Below are 18943 nucleotides of genomic sequence, written 5' to 3'. Positions count from 1 at the left end.
CGCCACCATCTACTTTCTATACCCATCTTCTTAATCTTTTCATGTGATTGTGGTTGATTAGATTCTGAGTATTGTGGTTGTGTTCAACTTTCTGATAAAGCTACATTACTAATTTATGAATGAATTGGATTCGAAAGTGGGTACTTCCTCCTGTAATCATTGATAGTATGTTAAGTACAAAATGTTTAGTGTCTTTCATAGATTTTTCACATGTAGCTGGAATTTGGAAGAAAAGGTTTTGTAGGTACACCTCTTGTAAACCTTCATGAGACTATAACTCGTCCACTAGGGACACCTAGGGGTTCAAAGGCCTGTTATTCATGCTAAGAGTAACCGTATCCTCAGCGACACGAAATTATATGTATGTTTTATAATTATTTTGTTTGATTTGCTCGAGGACTACCAAAGTTAAGTGTGGGGGAATTTGATAAGTGTCTAAAACACCTAATTTTATATCTAGTATTTATGCTTTCTTTGCTAAGTTTTCTTGTAAATTATGTATCTTGTGTAGGGGTGTAAATTTTGCCCGGCATCCCGAGGCCCAGTACCGTCCGCCCTGTCCCATGACAGTCCATGGGTGACCGTGGCCCTTTACGGGCTGGCCCGACCTAGCCCATTTAAATAAGAGGGAGGGCATAGGCCACAATTCAAATTTTCTTTCCCGGCCCAATACCCTCCCTATTATCCCGTCAATGCTACCCGCCAGTGTTATCCATTTACCTAGCCTAAGTGATTGTTCCAATTTTGTTTTATCCTAGAATATACTTGGTACATATACTTAATACAGTCAACCCTCATAGTTTTCATATGTATTTCTTAACTTTTGTTCCATAGGAGTCTAATTTTGTTAACCATATAGAGAAAATATTGAGCAAAATCTAAGGCACTTTCCTTTTCTGATGATTCAATTCAGGAAAAATTATAGGAAGTTTGGTTTATCTTATTCCCATCTCAATTCTCGTATTTGATTGTTAATTTTAAGTAAAACTTGTGTGTTATTACTACTTTATTTTTATTTTTAATAATATATATGTATAATATATATTTGTTTGTAATATTCAAGGCCCTCCCGGCCCTACCCACCCGAGCCCAAATTACAAAACAGGCTTGGGTAGGCCATGGGTACTTACTGTAGATAAATAACCCTGCCCGCATGGCCCTTTTAATTTCATGGATAAGAGATGTTCCGGCCCTCCCTATACCGTCCCATTTAATAACTAGGCCGGGCTGCCCGTCCCGGCCCAATTACACCCCTAATCTTGTGTTTGTTTTTGAGTATTTAGGTACTTTGGAGTCATTTGGAACAAAGGAAGAAGAACAAGGAAAAAAGATGCAAATGCTGTTGGAGACAAACTATTTCTCATTATTTGCTTCTATTTCTTAATTTTTGTCTGAAAAGCATGTCGTCTTTAGTGATGCAAATTTATGTCTGAAAAGCACGACTGCTTTAGTGATGAAGAGAAATTGTAGAGAAGAAGTGGATATGAGAAGTAAGAGACGGTTGTTGTTGGTGGAAGAATTCAAGAGAAGAAAAGAGCGTTCACCCGATTTGAGAAAAAGAGCATAGTTGTCATCCCATGGAGAACACTATCTGGAGCCCAATCAAAGTTAAGGGGCAACTCTATTTGGAGGAGTACTAAATACAGTCGAGTTGAGGTTAAGGGGTTATCATCTGGGTGACCCTTATCTAAAGTACTGGGGTGTCTGAATCTGGCCCATATTACCTAGATCCAGACCCAGCTTCTATATCCTAACCCTAACATTTCTTTTCCCAAATCATTAGCAGCTAAAATCGAAAAAAGAAAGCATCCACTGATGTTGTTGTTCCCGGAAGAGACGAGATCGAGATGCAGAGAAATTGATTGAATCTGTGATGAATTTGTGGCTAAATCAGAGATGGCAATGAGTCTGAAATCGAGAGATGGGTGAGGGTTCTTGATGAGAGATTGAGAAATTATTGCAGCTGTAAATGGAATCGAGAAGAGAAGAAGAGAAATTGGTTGAATCTGAGATGTGAAATTAGGATCTTGAGCTAAACTGCAGGTGGGATTGTTGGTTTGATTGCAATGGTTCTGGTGGTGTTAAAAGCTCAGATTTCAGATGAATGGAGTTGTGATTTGTGTATACAGCAGACGAGCAAATGAATTGTTGAAGCTGCAAATGATGCAGTTCAAGTGCAGCTGAGATGAAGTATAGATGGACCTAGACCGAGCTGATATGAGAGCTGTAATGGAGAAGCAAGAGAAATGGAAGCGGTATTGCAGTTGTGCATGAAGTTGTTTGAGGTGGTTATCTGTGTTGGTGACAGGCAGTACAGGTAATGGATGTAAAGAAGCAGCTGATGTTGAAATGGAAAGAATGGAAGAGCCAAGATGGCAGCAAAGTTATGCACATCCAAGATGGCTGGCTAAGGAGCTATTATGCACAATGATTGTGCAGCAGAAGATATGGCCAGTGCAAGACTATAGCCTGACAAGTTAGACCAGTTAGACTCTGACTCAGCTGAGTTGTTTGACTCAGCCTCTGACTCGGTCTGACTGTGATCGAGTTGCCCCGTCTGACCTTGACCGAGTTGACCCGTTTGACCGGTGACCGGGCGGACTTTGCCGGTTACCTGAGACACTTTTCCGGCCATTTCCGGCGATGATTTGGCATAGTTTTTACATGGGTTTTTCTCACTTTTGGGCCACGTGGATTTTCATCTAATGGACTTTGAAGACTTGGACCTAATTTTGGAACAAGAGGAGCTATAAAAGAGAAGACTTCTACAACTTTTAACATCACGTATTATTCTTGGAGCTAAGGAGAGAGACGCTTTTGTTTATGCAACTAGGGTTTGCTTTCGTATTTATTTTTCATCTTCTTTATTTGATTATTGATTATGATGAACTCCATAGCTATGAGTAGCTAAATCTTATATTATTGGTTAAGGATGTAGTCCTATATCTACAACTTGTGCTTGATTAATGCATTAGTTTTCTCTCTTGATTATCGTTCAAATATCTATTGTTTTAATGATCACATGATTGATGTATTGTGATAGGACTTAGATGTTTGGTTAGTTAAGTGGCCAATTAATTGAACTTTCATCCTTGTCCATAGCTATTTTAGGGTTTTTCATCAACCGATAACCCCGAATACAAGAGCATGATATGATAACGGTTTGTAGTGATACACTCTTGTAATCATATGTAGAATTTGACCTTTGTCCGAATTGTCATGCGCAATGTATGACAATTGCATTGATTATCCTATTTCCAAAACTTAATGCTCCTGGGAATTGAACTTAATTAGCGCAAGGCGTTAGGTTATTATTTAGGTAGAATTAACATACGCAGCTCTAATGTGTATGTTGATGAACTTAGGAAATTAATATATTATCTTGCTCTCTTGATTCTCTAGTCTTTTGATAATAAAAGAGATTAAATTGTAATTCTAATCATGAATGCAAACACTTGTTTAAGATAGAAGATGAATTCCTTGACCAATATCTTTCTCTCATTGATTACATTCTACTATTTACTTTGCTTTTAATTTAATTCATATTGCTTTATAAAATCAGAAATCCCCCTAATTGGTTACTTAGGAAATTGAATATTTAATAGCTACAATCACCTCTCTGTGGAAACGAACTCTTTCTTATCATATACTTTAGGAAAGTGAATTTATTTTTGACGCATACGACAGCGATCACTTCCCAGCAAGCTTAACGGGATCAGCACTAGCCTGGTATGACAACTTACCAGCGAACTCAATTGACTCCTTCGAGCAATTATCTACGGTGTTTTTGGAGAAATACATGTACAACAAATCAACAAAGTCAAGGTTAGATAGGCTATTTGCTTTAGCTATCGGACCCCGGGAAACACTGATGCAGTACACAGACATGTGGCAAAAGACATGCCAAGCAATTGGGAAAGTCAATCCAGAAATTAGCATAAAATGCTATAAGTATGGACTTGATAGAACCTCAGCCATCTTCGTGGAGCTTCACAACAGAGCCCTCGATTCTGAAGGCGAGCTCAGGGTTGTCCAAGACCGTTACATCATACTCGAAAAAATCCAGAAGGGCAACCCCAGGGCACAAGCAAAGAGAACAACAGCTCCACATCTCAAAAGTTGCAGATGACAAAGGTTCAGAAAGTAACGAAGCATTGTTTCAAGGAAAGGAGACAACAAAGGCCCCTCAGCTGGGGGCATAATACAACAAAGGATTTCAGTTGAAAACAAAGTCAGCATAACATAATCATGGGTAAGGAAGACGAGGGAAGACAACACCCTCAGCTTGGAGCTCAGCCCCTGCAAAAGCATCATTAATGTAATCAACGGCAGAATGCTCGAGCTGCACCTTCATTTGAGAAGCTTGCGCCTCTAGGTCCGAAGCCGATTTCTGATGGATCTCCATGATCTGAGCGCTAAGATGATCATTAGCTTGATGAAGTGCCTCAGCTTTAAACTTAGCAACAGCATCAAACTGGCGAGATATTTCCAACTGAGATATATGACCCTCAAGGCGGATAATCTTGGCGTTTGCACCCACCAACTGATCTTGGAGACCTGCGGATACGAAGGGTATCGGCAACGAGAAAAAGCAGCTAAAGATGCAAAGAATTCTACGGAAAAAATAATTATCCTAAGCTACCTCCGACATGGCTAAGGGACTATTCTAAACTATGTTGAGCCTCAGCAAGATCCACCTCAGCCGCATCAAGGTCTTCCACGAGGGTATCCCTTTCCGTCTGAAGATCATCAACATCTATCCGGAACGAAGCATTCTCAGAGGATAAAGCTTGGTACACATTCTCTAACTCTTCAAACCTTTTTTACTAAGGATGCATGAGACATGGAAGAAGGCACGGAGCTGGCACCAACATGTTTGTTCTTAAGAGAAAAGACCTCAGAAGTTAATACATTACGCTCCGCAGTAACCTTAGCTAAGGAAGCACAAGCACCTTCAAAATCGGCGTGATAATTCTTACGAATAATTTCTTGGGATGAGAGACGTTTCTCGACTAAGGTAATATCTTCCTTTTGCTTTAAAATAAGACTCTCATTCCAGCTAAGAGCTTCGTCACACTCCTTACGAAGCGAAGCCATCTGCTTCACTAAGTCTGCATTATGGGCGGACTCAAGGGAAAGTTGGGCCTTATTATGAACAGTTACGTTCATCAGCCTATCAGACTTCTTTTGATAATACAACGTCGGAGGTTAATTTGGCCACTTGATCTTGGAGACATCTAAGTTCACTAGAGTTGTCGGCTGTCAGACGAAGGTTGTCTTAGGACTGTACAACCAGAAAGTAAAGAAAAAATCTAAGGAGAAGAAGAAATGAACCTATGGCTTTAGAGGACTCAGCAGCTAAGGCAGTATCAGCAGCTTTGCGCCATCCTCGGCAACCTTAGCAGCATTATTAGCTCTCTCAAGAGCCAATAAACAAGCTTCCAGAGACCTCTGAGTTTTCCTCAGATCATCCTCCAACGAAGATATCTTAGCAGCAGGAGTAGCATCACCCGACGAAGGCTGCTGAGCAACAACAAGAGCATACTCTTGACGAGCACGTTCCAACAGGGCACTCAAATGAGTGCGTTTAGCCCTATAAACCTTGAATAAGGTATAACCAACATCGATCTGCTTGAAAAGCTGCAAACAAAGGAGTATAAGGACGGACGAAGGATCAAATTAAGAAGAAAAACGATAAGGTAAGAATCACTTACTGAGAAAGCTGAAAGATGAGGGAGGAAGTTGGCGTAGGTATCCATGAAAGCCTCCATCTCTTGGATGCTACCCCTACAGATCTCACCAAAGATCCGACTGGAGCGGAGACAATCAAGGTCAAAGAACAAGTCTTTGGCAGCACGATACTGGGCAGATAACACGTCCAGCTGCGAAGCTATCTCGAAAGAACTACCAAGATGATGATGATCAACTCCAACACAAAATGGACCCTTGGAATCCCGCAGGATGGCCTCAAGAATAACGTCATCAGAACTACCTAAGCTCAAGCTCTCCGAAAACCTACCTTGGCTAGATTCAGCGACAGCTCCCTCGTTTGTTTGAACACGAGCAAGGGGCACGACTGTTGAATCCTCACCGCGACAAAGAGATGGCATGGTGGATGAGCTAGGAACAGAAAGAGGAGATTGAGAGCCTCCCAAATCCATGTCACCGGAAGAAGGAAGATTACCCAGTACGGTCCAATCTGGTGACGAAGGTGGGGGTCCAACAGCTTTGCTAACGGGGGCAGTAGAGACAGACTGAGCACTCCCTAGTGAAGCAGGAGCAGCATTGAAGGAGAAGCTGGCTAGTGAAATCACAACCTTCTTCTTCTGCTGCGAATCTGAGCTACCAACCCTCACCGTGGGGTAACAACCTTAGCAAACGAACCACTTGATTGAAGAGAGGTAGCAGGAGACGAAGGCAGACTTTTAGAAGCCACAAAAGCATCTACAGCAGCGACAGAAGTAACGGGCAAAGCCTTGCTAGGAGCAGAAATCGAAGGCATCTTCAAGGACAACGTAAGTGCACGGGCATGAACACTAACAGGCTCTACCAACTGAGCACCAGCACCAACAAGAAGGTTCTCACCCTCAACTGAGGCAGCTCGGACGGGACTAGGGTTATCTTTGGCAAAATCCTTCTTGATATCATCTAAATGAAGGTTGAGGCCAGTATCCTCGATATCCTCCATGTCTTCGTCACATGGTACCTCACCGACAGCCTTAGGATCATCATCCAAAGCATCAAGACCAGTGACGGTCTTCACTTACCCTTCCTCTGGGAAGACTATAAAAAAACACATGTGTCAGCTAAGAATCAGGGGCAAGGTACTAAGGAACTTACAAGAAAAGAGGTATGATAATGATCCTTACCTCCGCAGACGTTTTAACCAAAGCATTTCTCTTCCTAGTTCTTGTGGACACAAAATTACCAGCAGAACCTGGAGCAGTCCCAACATAAGAAGCAGGGGCAGACTGCAAAAGAAAACCGTCAGAACAAAGGTATCAAAGCAGACAAAGATATCATAACGAACGAAGATATCAAAAACGAAGGTACCTCATGGGAAAGGGCTGGATTAAAAATCCAAGGCCGATACTCATCATACTTCTCGGGCAAAGAACGAGCTGAACGAGGAACTGAGGGATCCGTAGTGGTAAAACCATAAGCCCAAGGACCAACCACACAAAGAGGAGTACGATCCCAACGATCATCGTGATCAAGACGAATGTGATCAGACTTTGGAAAAGGCATCCTGGCAGAATAGGGGATGGTAGTCAAACAAGTCTTATCAATCTCCTCCAACAAGCGAAGGTTATTACCTTCCCTAATCTTCCTAGCAGTAACATGGACACGACGGGGACCAACACTCCAAGGAAGAATGTTACTCTTCTGAATAGCATCAGCATAAGTAGCATTCAAGTTGGCAGGGGTATAATCCTCCTGCTTAGATATCCCCTCAGCAAAGGGGTCATAAAACTCCAGGGTTGTTTTGCCCTTTGATAGGATCTGGAGATACCTATTTATATAAACCGCAATTACACAGTGTCTAACTAGTAGAACAATGGCAAGTGCAGGTCGTTCTCACGAGGAGCGGTGGAAATACGTAATCAATATCTCTAATGGACTAACGAATAAAGATGTTTTTGGATTTTTGAAAGAATAAAGACAATGAGAAGAATAAACTCAAGTAACAAAACGAATCAAATGGGAGAGTTGGTAACTAGGGTTTAATGTATGCACCACTATTTCTATTCGAATACTGATATGAAACATAATTCATGAATTATTTATTGTTCGTTCTATTGACATCACCTATTATATATATTAGAGTCGCAAATATCACTGGGGCACCCTAAGCATGGCACATCAAAAGACTAAACCAAAGCATGCACCATCAAATTGCATTAGCGAGAAATTTATACGAAACTAAATACATGTTCTCAAATAATACCTAGCTATTCTAAGAATACCCCATCAAAGGATTTAACCGAAGCATGAAATATCAAATAAGTAGACAAATATATTTTCGATCCTAACAATTATGCACAAAGGTTATACGAAACCGGTGAAGCAACAACTCATACTATCATTAAATCAATATATAAAATCATGGAATTATTTATTCAATTCAAAATGGTCTATTTCTATATAATCCAATCAATCAAAAATGTCCTAATGCCCATGTAGTTTCAACCATAAAAACCCTAGTTACAAAGTAATTAGCAAGCCATCGCTTTCTCAAAAGCTATAAATAAATATATTAGATATTCACTAGCTAATCGAAATGGAATTGGAAAAACAGAAGAACGCAAACCCTTCTCCGTCTCTCCTTCACGGCTCTGTATCCGTCTCCCTTCTATTCGTCTCCCAAAACCAGCCTTAGAACCCCCCCCCCATTTTTCTTCTTCATAATACATAAAATATATACCAAATAAATGTGTGTCGTCAACCTTAATTGAAACTTGCATGGTAGTCATCAATGTGATATCCCCATATATATATTCTTCTTCATTTTGCGTGCATGCATATTTGGTAGACTTAAAAAGAATCCCACTGGTGGGAAAGAAAAATCTTTTTAATTCATTTTCTCCCTCCAACAAGATATTCACGCCGACTCATTTATTTGTTCCAATATTCCACTAACTAACAGGCTTTCCTTTCCATCTTCCCAAAACTATGCATATATGCAACGAAACATGGCATAGTAACCCCTATAATTTTTTCTGCTTGCATGAAAATCACACGACTGTTCTTCTGATCCCCACAAAACCATGATTCAGGGGAAAGCATGTGTACGTGCTTGACCTCCTTGTTTTCAATTAGACCGTCCCCCTTGTGTATCATCCCTTCTCTGTCTGGCTTTGGTGTCTCGAGTAACCTTGCTGTTTTTTTTTTTGGCAAGCACTGTTTTAGCTTCACATTTCGTCATTTATTCTTGGATGATTGGATTTACTTCTACTTTCTACAAAAGCATTAAAATATTATTATTAGCAACAATATCGAGTCCTAGCTAATATAAATATGGGTACAAAATGTAGCACATACGTGCTTATCAACACCCCCACACTTATATTTTGCTAGTCCTCGAGAAAAACAAAGAATTGACCCGCTACACAGCTGGTCATATCATAAGAGAGAGTTAGACCCGCTACACAGCTGGTCATAAAATGAAATTTTAAAATACCATACATAAGACCCGCTACACAGCTGGTCATAGAAAATACCCTGCAAAAGACCCGCTACACAGCTGGTCATATCCCCTAAAATCATAATGATAATATTTTTTTATTTTTTTAAGATCCGCTACACAGCTGATCATCTTTTTTTTTTTACAGCTGGTCCTAATATGCAATTTTTCTTTTATCTTTTTTTTAAAGCCTAACGAAAATGCCACTCCCCCACACTTAACGTTGCATTATCCTCAATGTAATTGAGTCAACCAACGTAGAAATTAAGATGGGTAATTCAAGGAAACAAATAAAAGATATAGGAAAGAAAACAAATCTGATGGGTTGACTCCCATGAAGGGAAATCGTATGGGTTGACTCCCATAAAGCATAATCTTCGTATCCATGTTTGCGCACATAAAGATCCCCAAATAAGGTGAGGTTGCACCAAAGTAAGCAGCAAAGCATATATATAAAGTCTGAAAAGTTGGGGATCAGTCCAACAAATCAGGTCAGCTGCGAATATGAACCTGCAAACACTATAAACCTCCAAAAAGATATGTAAATCCATTCCCAATTGAAAACGGTCCTTGGTCGAGATAAATAAATCATTTACATGGAAAGTAAACATAGAATGTATATTAGTTTCTATTTGGGAAGCACACTGTAAATCGGGTTCTAAATCAGTTGAAACACATTCGGTCGACACATTATCTTCACTAGAAATCATAGGAAGCAATGTATTGACAATGTGAAAGGGCGAAGAATTATCAAACTCAGCACAATAGTTTAAACCTGTATCTAATGGTTCAAGTTTATCAAAATCAGTAACTCTTAAATCTGGTTCTAAGTCCGCGGAAATAACTTCCGTTGTTGAGTTACCTTGATTAACCATTGGAGGGCACAATGCATTGACAATGTCAATAAGCATAGGATCATCAGAATCTGCAAAGTGCACTAAACAAACTGAGATTGGTTCAAAATCAGTAGTTACCTGACTAGTACCAATCACCTCCACATTCACATCAGCAATCAGGAAATCACAAGATGAGTCATCAAAGCAGGAGCTCAATGGAGCAACAATATCATGAATAATCGCCTCATCGACTAAGTGATTTATAGAAATCTCACTATTCAAATGACTAGAAGGTACCTCAGTATGAATGTCTACTGTCTCTAAGTCGTTAGACTCAATAATAGTATCTTCTGTACAAACATGTTCCTCTAAATCATCAGCTGCATATAACTCTTGGCATGCTATAACTCTCAACCTTTGCTCCAAACTAGGCGGTGTATGTTTATAATACTTCTCATATATTATCAAAGGTGATTCTTCACTTACCATAGGTGGGGCAAAAACTCCATACCGTTGCCTCTGCATATATTCCCCAAGCGTCATATCAGAAGACGTCTCCTGAGAATGTGAACTTCTACGCATATATTCTGCAAGTGTCACCTTAGATGACATCTCGTGTAAATAATTCATCATCCTCAAAAAGGTACCTGAAACAAAATTCTAAAACACAAAAAGAGTCAAAAGGAAAAAGGAATCCTAAAACAAAATAAAAATATTGTACAAAAATAAAATAAAAACCTAACTATTTACAAAATCAAAAATACTAATTACAATATTCCACAACCTGCTCCCCGGCAGCAGCGCCAAAAATTGATAGGATCCGGAGATACCTATTTATATAAACCGCAATTGCACGGTGTCTAACTAGTAGAACAATGGCAAGTACAGGTCGTTCCCACGAGGAGCGGTGGAAATACGTAATCAATATCTCTAATGGACTAACAAATAAAGATGTTTTTGGATTTTTGAAAGAATAAAGACAATGAGAAGAATAAACTCAAGTAACAAAACGAATCAAATGGGAGAGTTGGTAACTAAGGTTTAATGTATCCACCACTATTTCTATTCAAATACTGAAATGAAACATAATTCATGAATTATTAATTTTTCGTTCTATTGACATCACCTATTATATATATTAGAGTCGCAAATATCATTGGGACGCCCTAAGCATGGCACATCAAAAGACTAAACCAAAGCATGCACCATTAAATTGATTTAGCGAGAAATTTATACGAAATTAAATACAGGTTCTCAAATAATACCTGGCTATTCTAAGCATACCCCATCAAAGGATTTAACCCAAGCATGAAATATCAAATAAGTAGACAAATATATTTTCGATCCTAACAATTATGCACAAAGGTTATACGAAACCGGTGAAGCAACAACTCGTATTATCATTAAATCAATATATAAAATCATGGAATTATTTATTCAATTCAAAATGGTCTATTGTTATATAATCCAATCAATCAAAAATGACCTAATACCCATGTAGTTTCAACCATAAAAACCCTAGTTACAAAGTAATTAGCAAGCCATCGCTTTCTCAAAAGCTATAAATAAATATATTAGATATTCACTAGCTAATCGAAATGGAATTGGAAAAACAGAAGAACGCAAACCCTTCTCCGTCTCTCCTTCACGGCTCTGTATCCGTCTCCCTTCTATTCGTCTCCCAAAACCGGCCTCAGAACCCCCCCTTTTTCTTCTTCATAATACATAAAATATATACCAAATAAAGGTGTGTCGTCATTCTCTTAATTAGCCTTAATTGAAACTTGCATGGTGGTCATCAATGTGATATCCACATATATATATTCTTCTTCATTTTGCTTGCATGCATATTTGGTAGACTTAAAAAGAATCCCACTGGTGGGAACGCAAAATCTTTTTAATTCATTTTTCTCCCTCCAGCAAGATATTCTCGCCGACTCATTTATTTTTTCCAATATTCCACTAATTTCCTTTCCAACTTCCCAAAACTATGAATATATGCAACGACACATGGCATAGTAACCCCTATAATGTTTTCTGCTTGCATGAAAATCAAACGACTGTTCTTCTGAGCCCCACAAAACCATGATTCAGAGGAAAGCATATGTACGTGCTTGACCTCCTTATTTTCAATTAGTCCGTCCCCATTGTGTATCATCCCTTCTCTGTCTGGCTTTGGTGTCTCGAGTAACCTTGTTGTTGTTTTTTTGTGGCAAGCACTGTTTTAGCTTCACATTTCGTCATTTATTCTTGGATGATTGGATTTACTTCTACTTTCTACAAAAGCATTAAAATATTATTATTAGCAACAATATTGAGTCCTAGCTAATATAAATATGGGTACGAAATGTAGCACATACGTGCTTATCACCCTTGCTACGGTACCAGCTCTCGCGAAGGGCACGCCAGTAATTACCAGTATATTGCATAACTCCTCTAACCTGAGTCTTGTTTGCCGGGTAATCCCTCGAAGACAAAACATCATAGTAGAAGGGATCCTTTCTACTAAACAAAGGTAGGAGCATACCTGCGGCCAATTGGCCAACGCTAATGAGGAGGTTATTCTCATCATAAGGAAAATCCCGGATGAGAGACACAGTGAGAACATCAGGGAAATTGACGAAGGAAATCTCGAATTTATGGAGGCGAAAAGACTTGGTAATCTCAGCAATAGACAGATGAGCAAAGCTGTCCTTGTCACGCAGTTGGAGCCTCTGAAGTTCATAGTGACGAGGAGGAGGCGGAAAGTATTCAACAACAACTTCTTCAACATCAGGGTCCGCAACCCCCTCAGCAACCATAGCCACCTCAGTACGAGCAGGCACCTCAGAGTCCTCAGGAGGAGGAGATGGCGTAGCATCAGGATGATCCATTCTCGGAGGGGGATCAGTCGACGAAGATATCTTCGGAACCTTACGCGTAGGTTTATTTGGAAGCCTCATGATACCTAACACCATCAGGAAGAACATCTCCATCAACAATGGCGGAGGAAAATCATAGTTCATTCCAAAAGCAGAAATGGGAAAAAACCGACATACTTTGGGCATGGGTTTCACTAAACCAACCAAAGGAACAGTTTGAACACACCATAGGGCAAAAAATGAATATCATACATTACGAAAAGCAAAATTGCAGGCAAGGAACGACCATGGCAGAATTATCATCAAAAATCAAAATGTAGTGAAATCCAAGTTCCATTACAGCGCAAGCAATTAAAAGAGATCAAAAACTCTCACATGCAGATAATAATCGCAACATCAGTAATACCCTACTCAAAGAAGAAGATACAGGGCACGATATGAAGAGAATCAACACTAAAGATACGAGCATCACTTACTTTCACGATCAACTGTGAAGTCAAAGAACTCGAAAGATCGAAGGAGAGAAAGAGCAGTTGGCAGCGGAAGAATCTCAATGAAAGAGATGGAGGGCGACAATTCGAAGAAGAAGGAGAAAGGGAATTAATAAAAACTCCTTCTCTTTGTTCCCTTCTTATAAGCGGTTGGAGAATCCAAAAATTTGGATGTCGCGAAATTCATGGGGAAGTTACTGCATGAAAGGACATGTGGGGACCCAATCGGTACGCGCAAAAATGCGGCGTAACGGAAGTTTTCTTCCACTTCTACCAAACGGTAGAATATGAAAGAAAATGGGCAAACTGTGAATACCAATATTATGTGGAGCATGTGTCACGATCTTAGTGGCCGCACATATATTCAAATGTATATCCTTCGCTGAACTGAGAAGCCTAAGTATCAAAGGATACCTCTGCAGATCTACTTTATCTCATCCCAAGAAAGAAGGCCTAAACGGTCAAGATAAGAATGGTAAAAGCCTAGTCTACAAAGAGGCAGCTGGCGAGGGGACATAGGTAGATGACGCATCTAATCAGCATTAAATGCTCAAATCTCTTATCTACACGCATGAATCAAGGCACGTGGAGAGAGAAGGCGTGGAAGAACCCGATTGGCGAAAGCTGGCGGTGAACGAAAGTACAACCTGTACTAAGGTTGGGTAGTTCCCGAAGGAACGTGGTCCAGCTGAGGTGGCGAAATACAACTGAAGAAGGTACACGGTGGACGAAGGTAACATTGGTACGAGAGGTATATCAGCAGACGATGGACCCAAAGGCAGCAAAGATATACCTGGAGCAAGAGGGGCTATAAATACCAAGCCTCACCAACAAACTAAGGGCATTCAATATCTAGGAGAGAAGATATAGTCTTAAGATTATACCTCTTTAATGTTTAGAACTTAAGTATTTACTTCCACTTGAGTTCTCTCTATTACTTTGGGAAGCATTTAAGATCTTTGTAACCACCTCAAACTTAATACAAAACAATCACTCATTACCCCGTGGACGTAGACAAATGTCGAACCACGTAATCTCTTGTGTCTTATGATAACTTAGAAGCTTTTACATTACATTTGTGTTCTTCGTTATTATTGCGATCTTAGATATCATTTATTACTTAGCATTATCAGTTCAACAGAGGTATCAATACTGCTTCGTATCAGATCCTCAGAGCTGTATACATTACGTAGACTACGGGAAAACGAGTAGTTACAGCAGGACTGTATTCACCAATGTTCTTGGGAACGTTTACATCTCCAACTTCCACAGCGGGAGCATCATAGCCATTAACTACATATACCCATGATTGAAAATCACGTGCTTGAATAAAAGCCCCCATAACAATTTTCCACCATAAGTAGTTCGTGTCATCGACGGCTGGTGGTACGTTTATAGAGATAACACCTTTGTCCATAGAATCAGATTGCTACAAACACAGACTTATGATGTCTTAGTCTGTTTGCCTGCTCTGATACCAATTGAAAAAGCGGGGGTCTAACAACCACACCCAATAATTCGTTTGGCAATCTGTATGGACTAACTCCAATATACTTTCAAGAAAATCAACTAGACAGTCAGACTCAATCTTAAGAAAAGTACATCAAAGAGTTATATCTCAATTTCTCAATTCAATCCGCAATCAAACAAATAGGAATTTGCGAGCCCAATTGAATATAAGAAATAACTTGGACGATATCAAAAACCAATATCCAAGTGTCAATCAATTGAATCAACAACCAAGGGTTGGATTCCCAATTGATTGAACTTACGCACAACCTGTGATATTTCAATTATAAAGATAAACAATATAATGCGGAAAAGAAATAAAACAGACACCAGAAATTTTGTTAACGAGGAAACCGCAAATGCAGAAAAACCACGGGACCTAGTCTAGAATAAACACACACTTATTATAAGTTGTTACACCAAATTCCTACTACCTATTCGGACTAGATGTAATACCTTCTTTAGAACAAATAGAAATCCTAGCACAAAACAGATTGTCTTTAGGAATTCTTCTCGTTAATCTTCTAGCATAACCCAAGGCTCTCTTTAGAAGATACAACAAGACGATTGATGCGATTCGATATTTTGTTTGCACAAAACACCGATTTGATTTCCTTTAGATGTGAATCAAGGTTTTGGAAATCTTGTGTTTATTTTGATAAAACAATTACAAGGTAAAAGTAATATCAAAACAAACGTGTAGATTAGGAATTATTATACTCTTCAATAAAGGAAGAGAACCCTAATTATTCTACCACAAGTGCAACTAGAATAAATCTAGAGATATCTTGTTTAAAACTTCTCAAGGATTTTTACGAGATGCCTCAATAGAAGTTTTTCTTTCTAGTCTCCGATTTCGACCAACAAGTGTTGGTATACGATCGGAAACTGAAATCTATCAAAACCTAGGGTTTATGATCAACAACTATTGAATGGTTTTATATCAGAAGAGAAAACCTTAGAATAGACAAGAGGTGAAAAACCTAGATTACAAGTTGTATAATCAATCACGAATATTAATCCAACTCGGCTTTGCGATCCCCAATACAAAGGCTTTTATCTCACTCTTGTTCACGATGAAAAGAAGACATGGAAAATAACCTATGAAGCTTACACCAATTTTCCAAAGGGGATGAATACGTGTAGCATCCACGAACTCTATATTTATAGTGAAACATAGCTTGAAAACTAAGCAAAGCTATTTTCCTTTTTCAAGACTCTCCTAATTTTGGGAGTCTTTCCTAAGTTACAACTCTTACCAAAATAATTAATTAGCAAATATTGTATTTATGTGAATAAATCACATTTTAACTTAGGCAGGAATTTAAAGTTATCACAAACACTTTAATATGGTAATAAAATATGTTTGGGTTGATAGCCATCTTGCCTAGATAAGGAATCATCACCAACTTGACGTAATTGGGCCCAAGTCCATGAACTATTACAAACAGCCCATGGATTGTTTCCTAATAACGAACTTTAATAAATCACTCATAACTTCATCGTTATAACTCGGAATTGAGTGATTCTTGGTTCGTTGGATTCGTAAACTCATTCACTATAACATGAGATTCTTTATATGGATTAAGGTTATTGTCTCCAAGGTCATGAATCAAATAACCTCAAGCATATATACAAAAATGTACATTTACCGTCATTGGAATTGTTCCATAGAGCGAGCATATTTATCTTGATAGATTAAAAAGGTAGAATTGAACAAGAATCCAAATGAAATCAATCACATACCTTTGTTGATGAAGTACTTGTTGATGTCTTCTTGTAATCTTCAATCTTCAAACTTCATCCTTTAAGGATAGCTTCGATTCAACTTCTTAGACCTAATCTCGTCTGAAACTATTTTTAGTATGCTAAATCAAGAATGCATTTTGGCAACTAAAATTGACAACTAACTTGACATACCAACGCTAGTGGGTTCAACCGAACAGTGCTCTAACAGGTATACTCACTTCTAAGCCATGGTTGCCATGTTGTTGATTGTATTGACTTTGATTAATCTAATTTCTTAGGAGCATTAGATAGCGAATGTATTCCCATATTTATTTGAACGTATAATAATCGACCCTTGTTAAATACCTTTATTTTTGGCCACACATCATCCCAAACCGGTGTCGTACCATCAATTTCAGGAGACAAAGTGTAGAAATAATAATAAAACCAATACCACAAAAATAATGGTCACACTAAGGGAGTAATTTGGATACTGACTCACAATTTCATGCATGTTATGCGTATGGCTCCATCCACCCCTAAATTTCATCCACGTTTACATTCAGAAGTTTGCATACATGCATTGTTTCACCTTCCTTTGAAGATACATTATTAATTTATTGATTTCCAAATGAACCCTAATATAAGTACGATGAATTATCAACCGAAATCAATTAACAACCATAAATCATTTAAAGTAAAGTAATCAAACAAGAGGTTAAGTCAACAATCATACCTTTAACGGAATAATGTGATCAGTTCACACAATACCTTCAAAAATTTTGAAAAGCATAAATTAGGAAAAAAACTTTACCAAAAAGGAAATTATATGATGAAATTGATACGAAAGAGAGCTTTTTTGAGCCAAAATATTTACTTGTTATAAATAATCAACCGGTTTCGTTTAATTTGGCGAATATCTTGAAATAAAGATAATTAAGGGGATGAAGAAGAAAGTGATAGAGAAAAGGCGAAGGGAAGAAGACGAAGAGAAACACAAATATCGAAAGGTTCAAGAATAAAGACTTCTAAAACTCGATTTTTGTTTGGAGACATACTGTCCGGCGTCTGTAAATTTTTTTCTGGACGGTGGACAATCTGCCGTATAGGTCAAAAGATTTAGCACACGACGGACTGTCTGCCCACAAGTACATGTTTTGAGTTTGCCCATAATGAGATTATTCATTCAGATAAATTAGAGTTCCTTCGAAATGAACGAGTTAGTCTTGTTTGGGGACTACCCATAACTCTTGCTCTTAGAAGTACCGTAAATCTGAACGACTCACTTACAAGATAAACCTTTATGGGTTAGATCTAGAGTGCGTCGGTCAAAATACACCCCCTCACTCCTTTTTCTCAACATTTTCCATCGTCTCATATTTCAACAACTCACTTACAAGATAAACCTTTACGAGTTAAATCTAGGGTGCATTAGTTAAATATACATCTCTCACTCCTTTTTCTCAACATTTCCCATCATCTCATACCGGGTAGTACTGACGCAAACTCGGTAACGCGGACGCTGACACTGACGCTGACAAATTTTCAAAAAACTTGAATATGAACACATAATGATTGATATTTGCTACTAAAATGTATATACTACTAGGTATCACCCCGGCCTACGGCCCGGGCTCAACCTTTATATGGTAGGATTGGGCAAATAAGATAGATTAAGAACCTTGAGTAGCTCATCTTTGTAGCGTCATAAAATTCTGAAATCCGAGTTGTGCACATACTCAAATATCCGAGCAGTGTGCTTGTCCCCGACAGTGTCAAGCACCTTTAGAAATAACATTTTTCTACTTTCAGACTCTGCCACACGATATCACTTTTATCATCACAAACGACTAAACCAAACACACTTCGGTCCTTCGGACCTCTGAACATCTTCCGTTTATAAGTTGAGTTACTTAATTATTAAAGTTCGAGTAATCAAGGATCTTTCATCCTGAGCACAATTTGGACAATTTTTCTCTGAGTTGAAAAAATGATTACATTATGTTGCAGCAGCACATTCATTGAACTCTGGTAAACTGTATTCATTATATTGGCGGCCATACCCTTTTGTATCGGTTTCAGAACACTGACCAAGTGGATTCATCTTCACGGTTAGAAATTTGAAGCTTTTCCACCTCTGGAATTATTAGCTATAACACCGAGGGAAAAAAAAAGAATTATTAGCTATAACTACAATTTTCTGAAATATCGAATATTTTATGAATATTATCAAGAACAAAGATGTGTACTTGACGCACTTTTGTTTATTTTTTTTGGTGATCATTTAATTCACCCGTCACGGCTCAACCTCGAGCATTTTTCTCTACTTTGTCC

Source organism: Papaver somniferum, chromosome 9 (assembly GCF_003573695.1).
Source record: "Papaver somniferum cultivar HN1 chromosome 9, ASM357369v1, whole genome shotgun sequence".
Classification (NCBI taxonomy): Eukaryota; Viridiplantae; Streptophyta; class Magnoliopsida; order Ranunculales; family Papaveraceae; genus Papaver; species Papaver somniferum.
The sequence above is the reverse complement of the archived record's forward strand: the minus strand, read 5'-3'. Positions refer to the sequence as shown.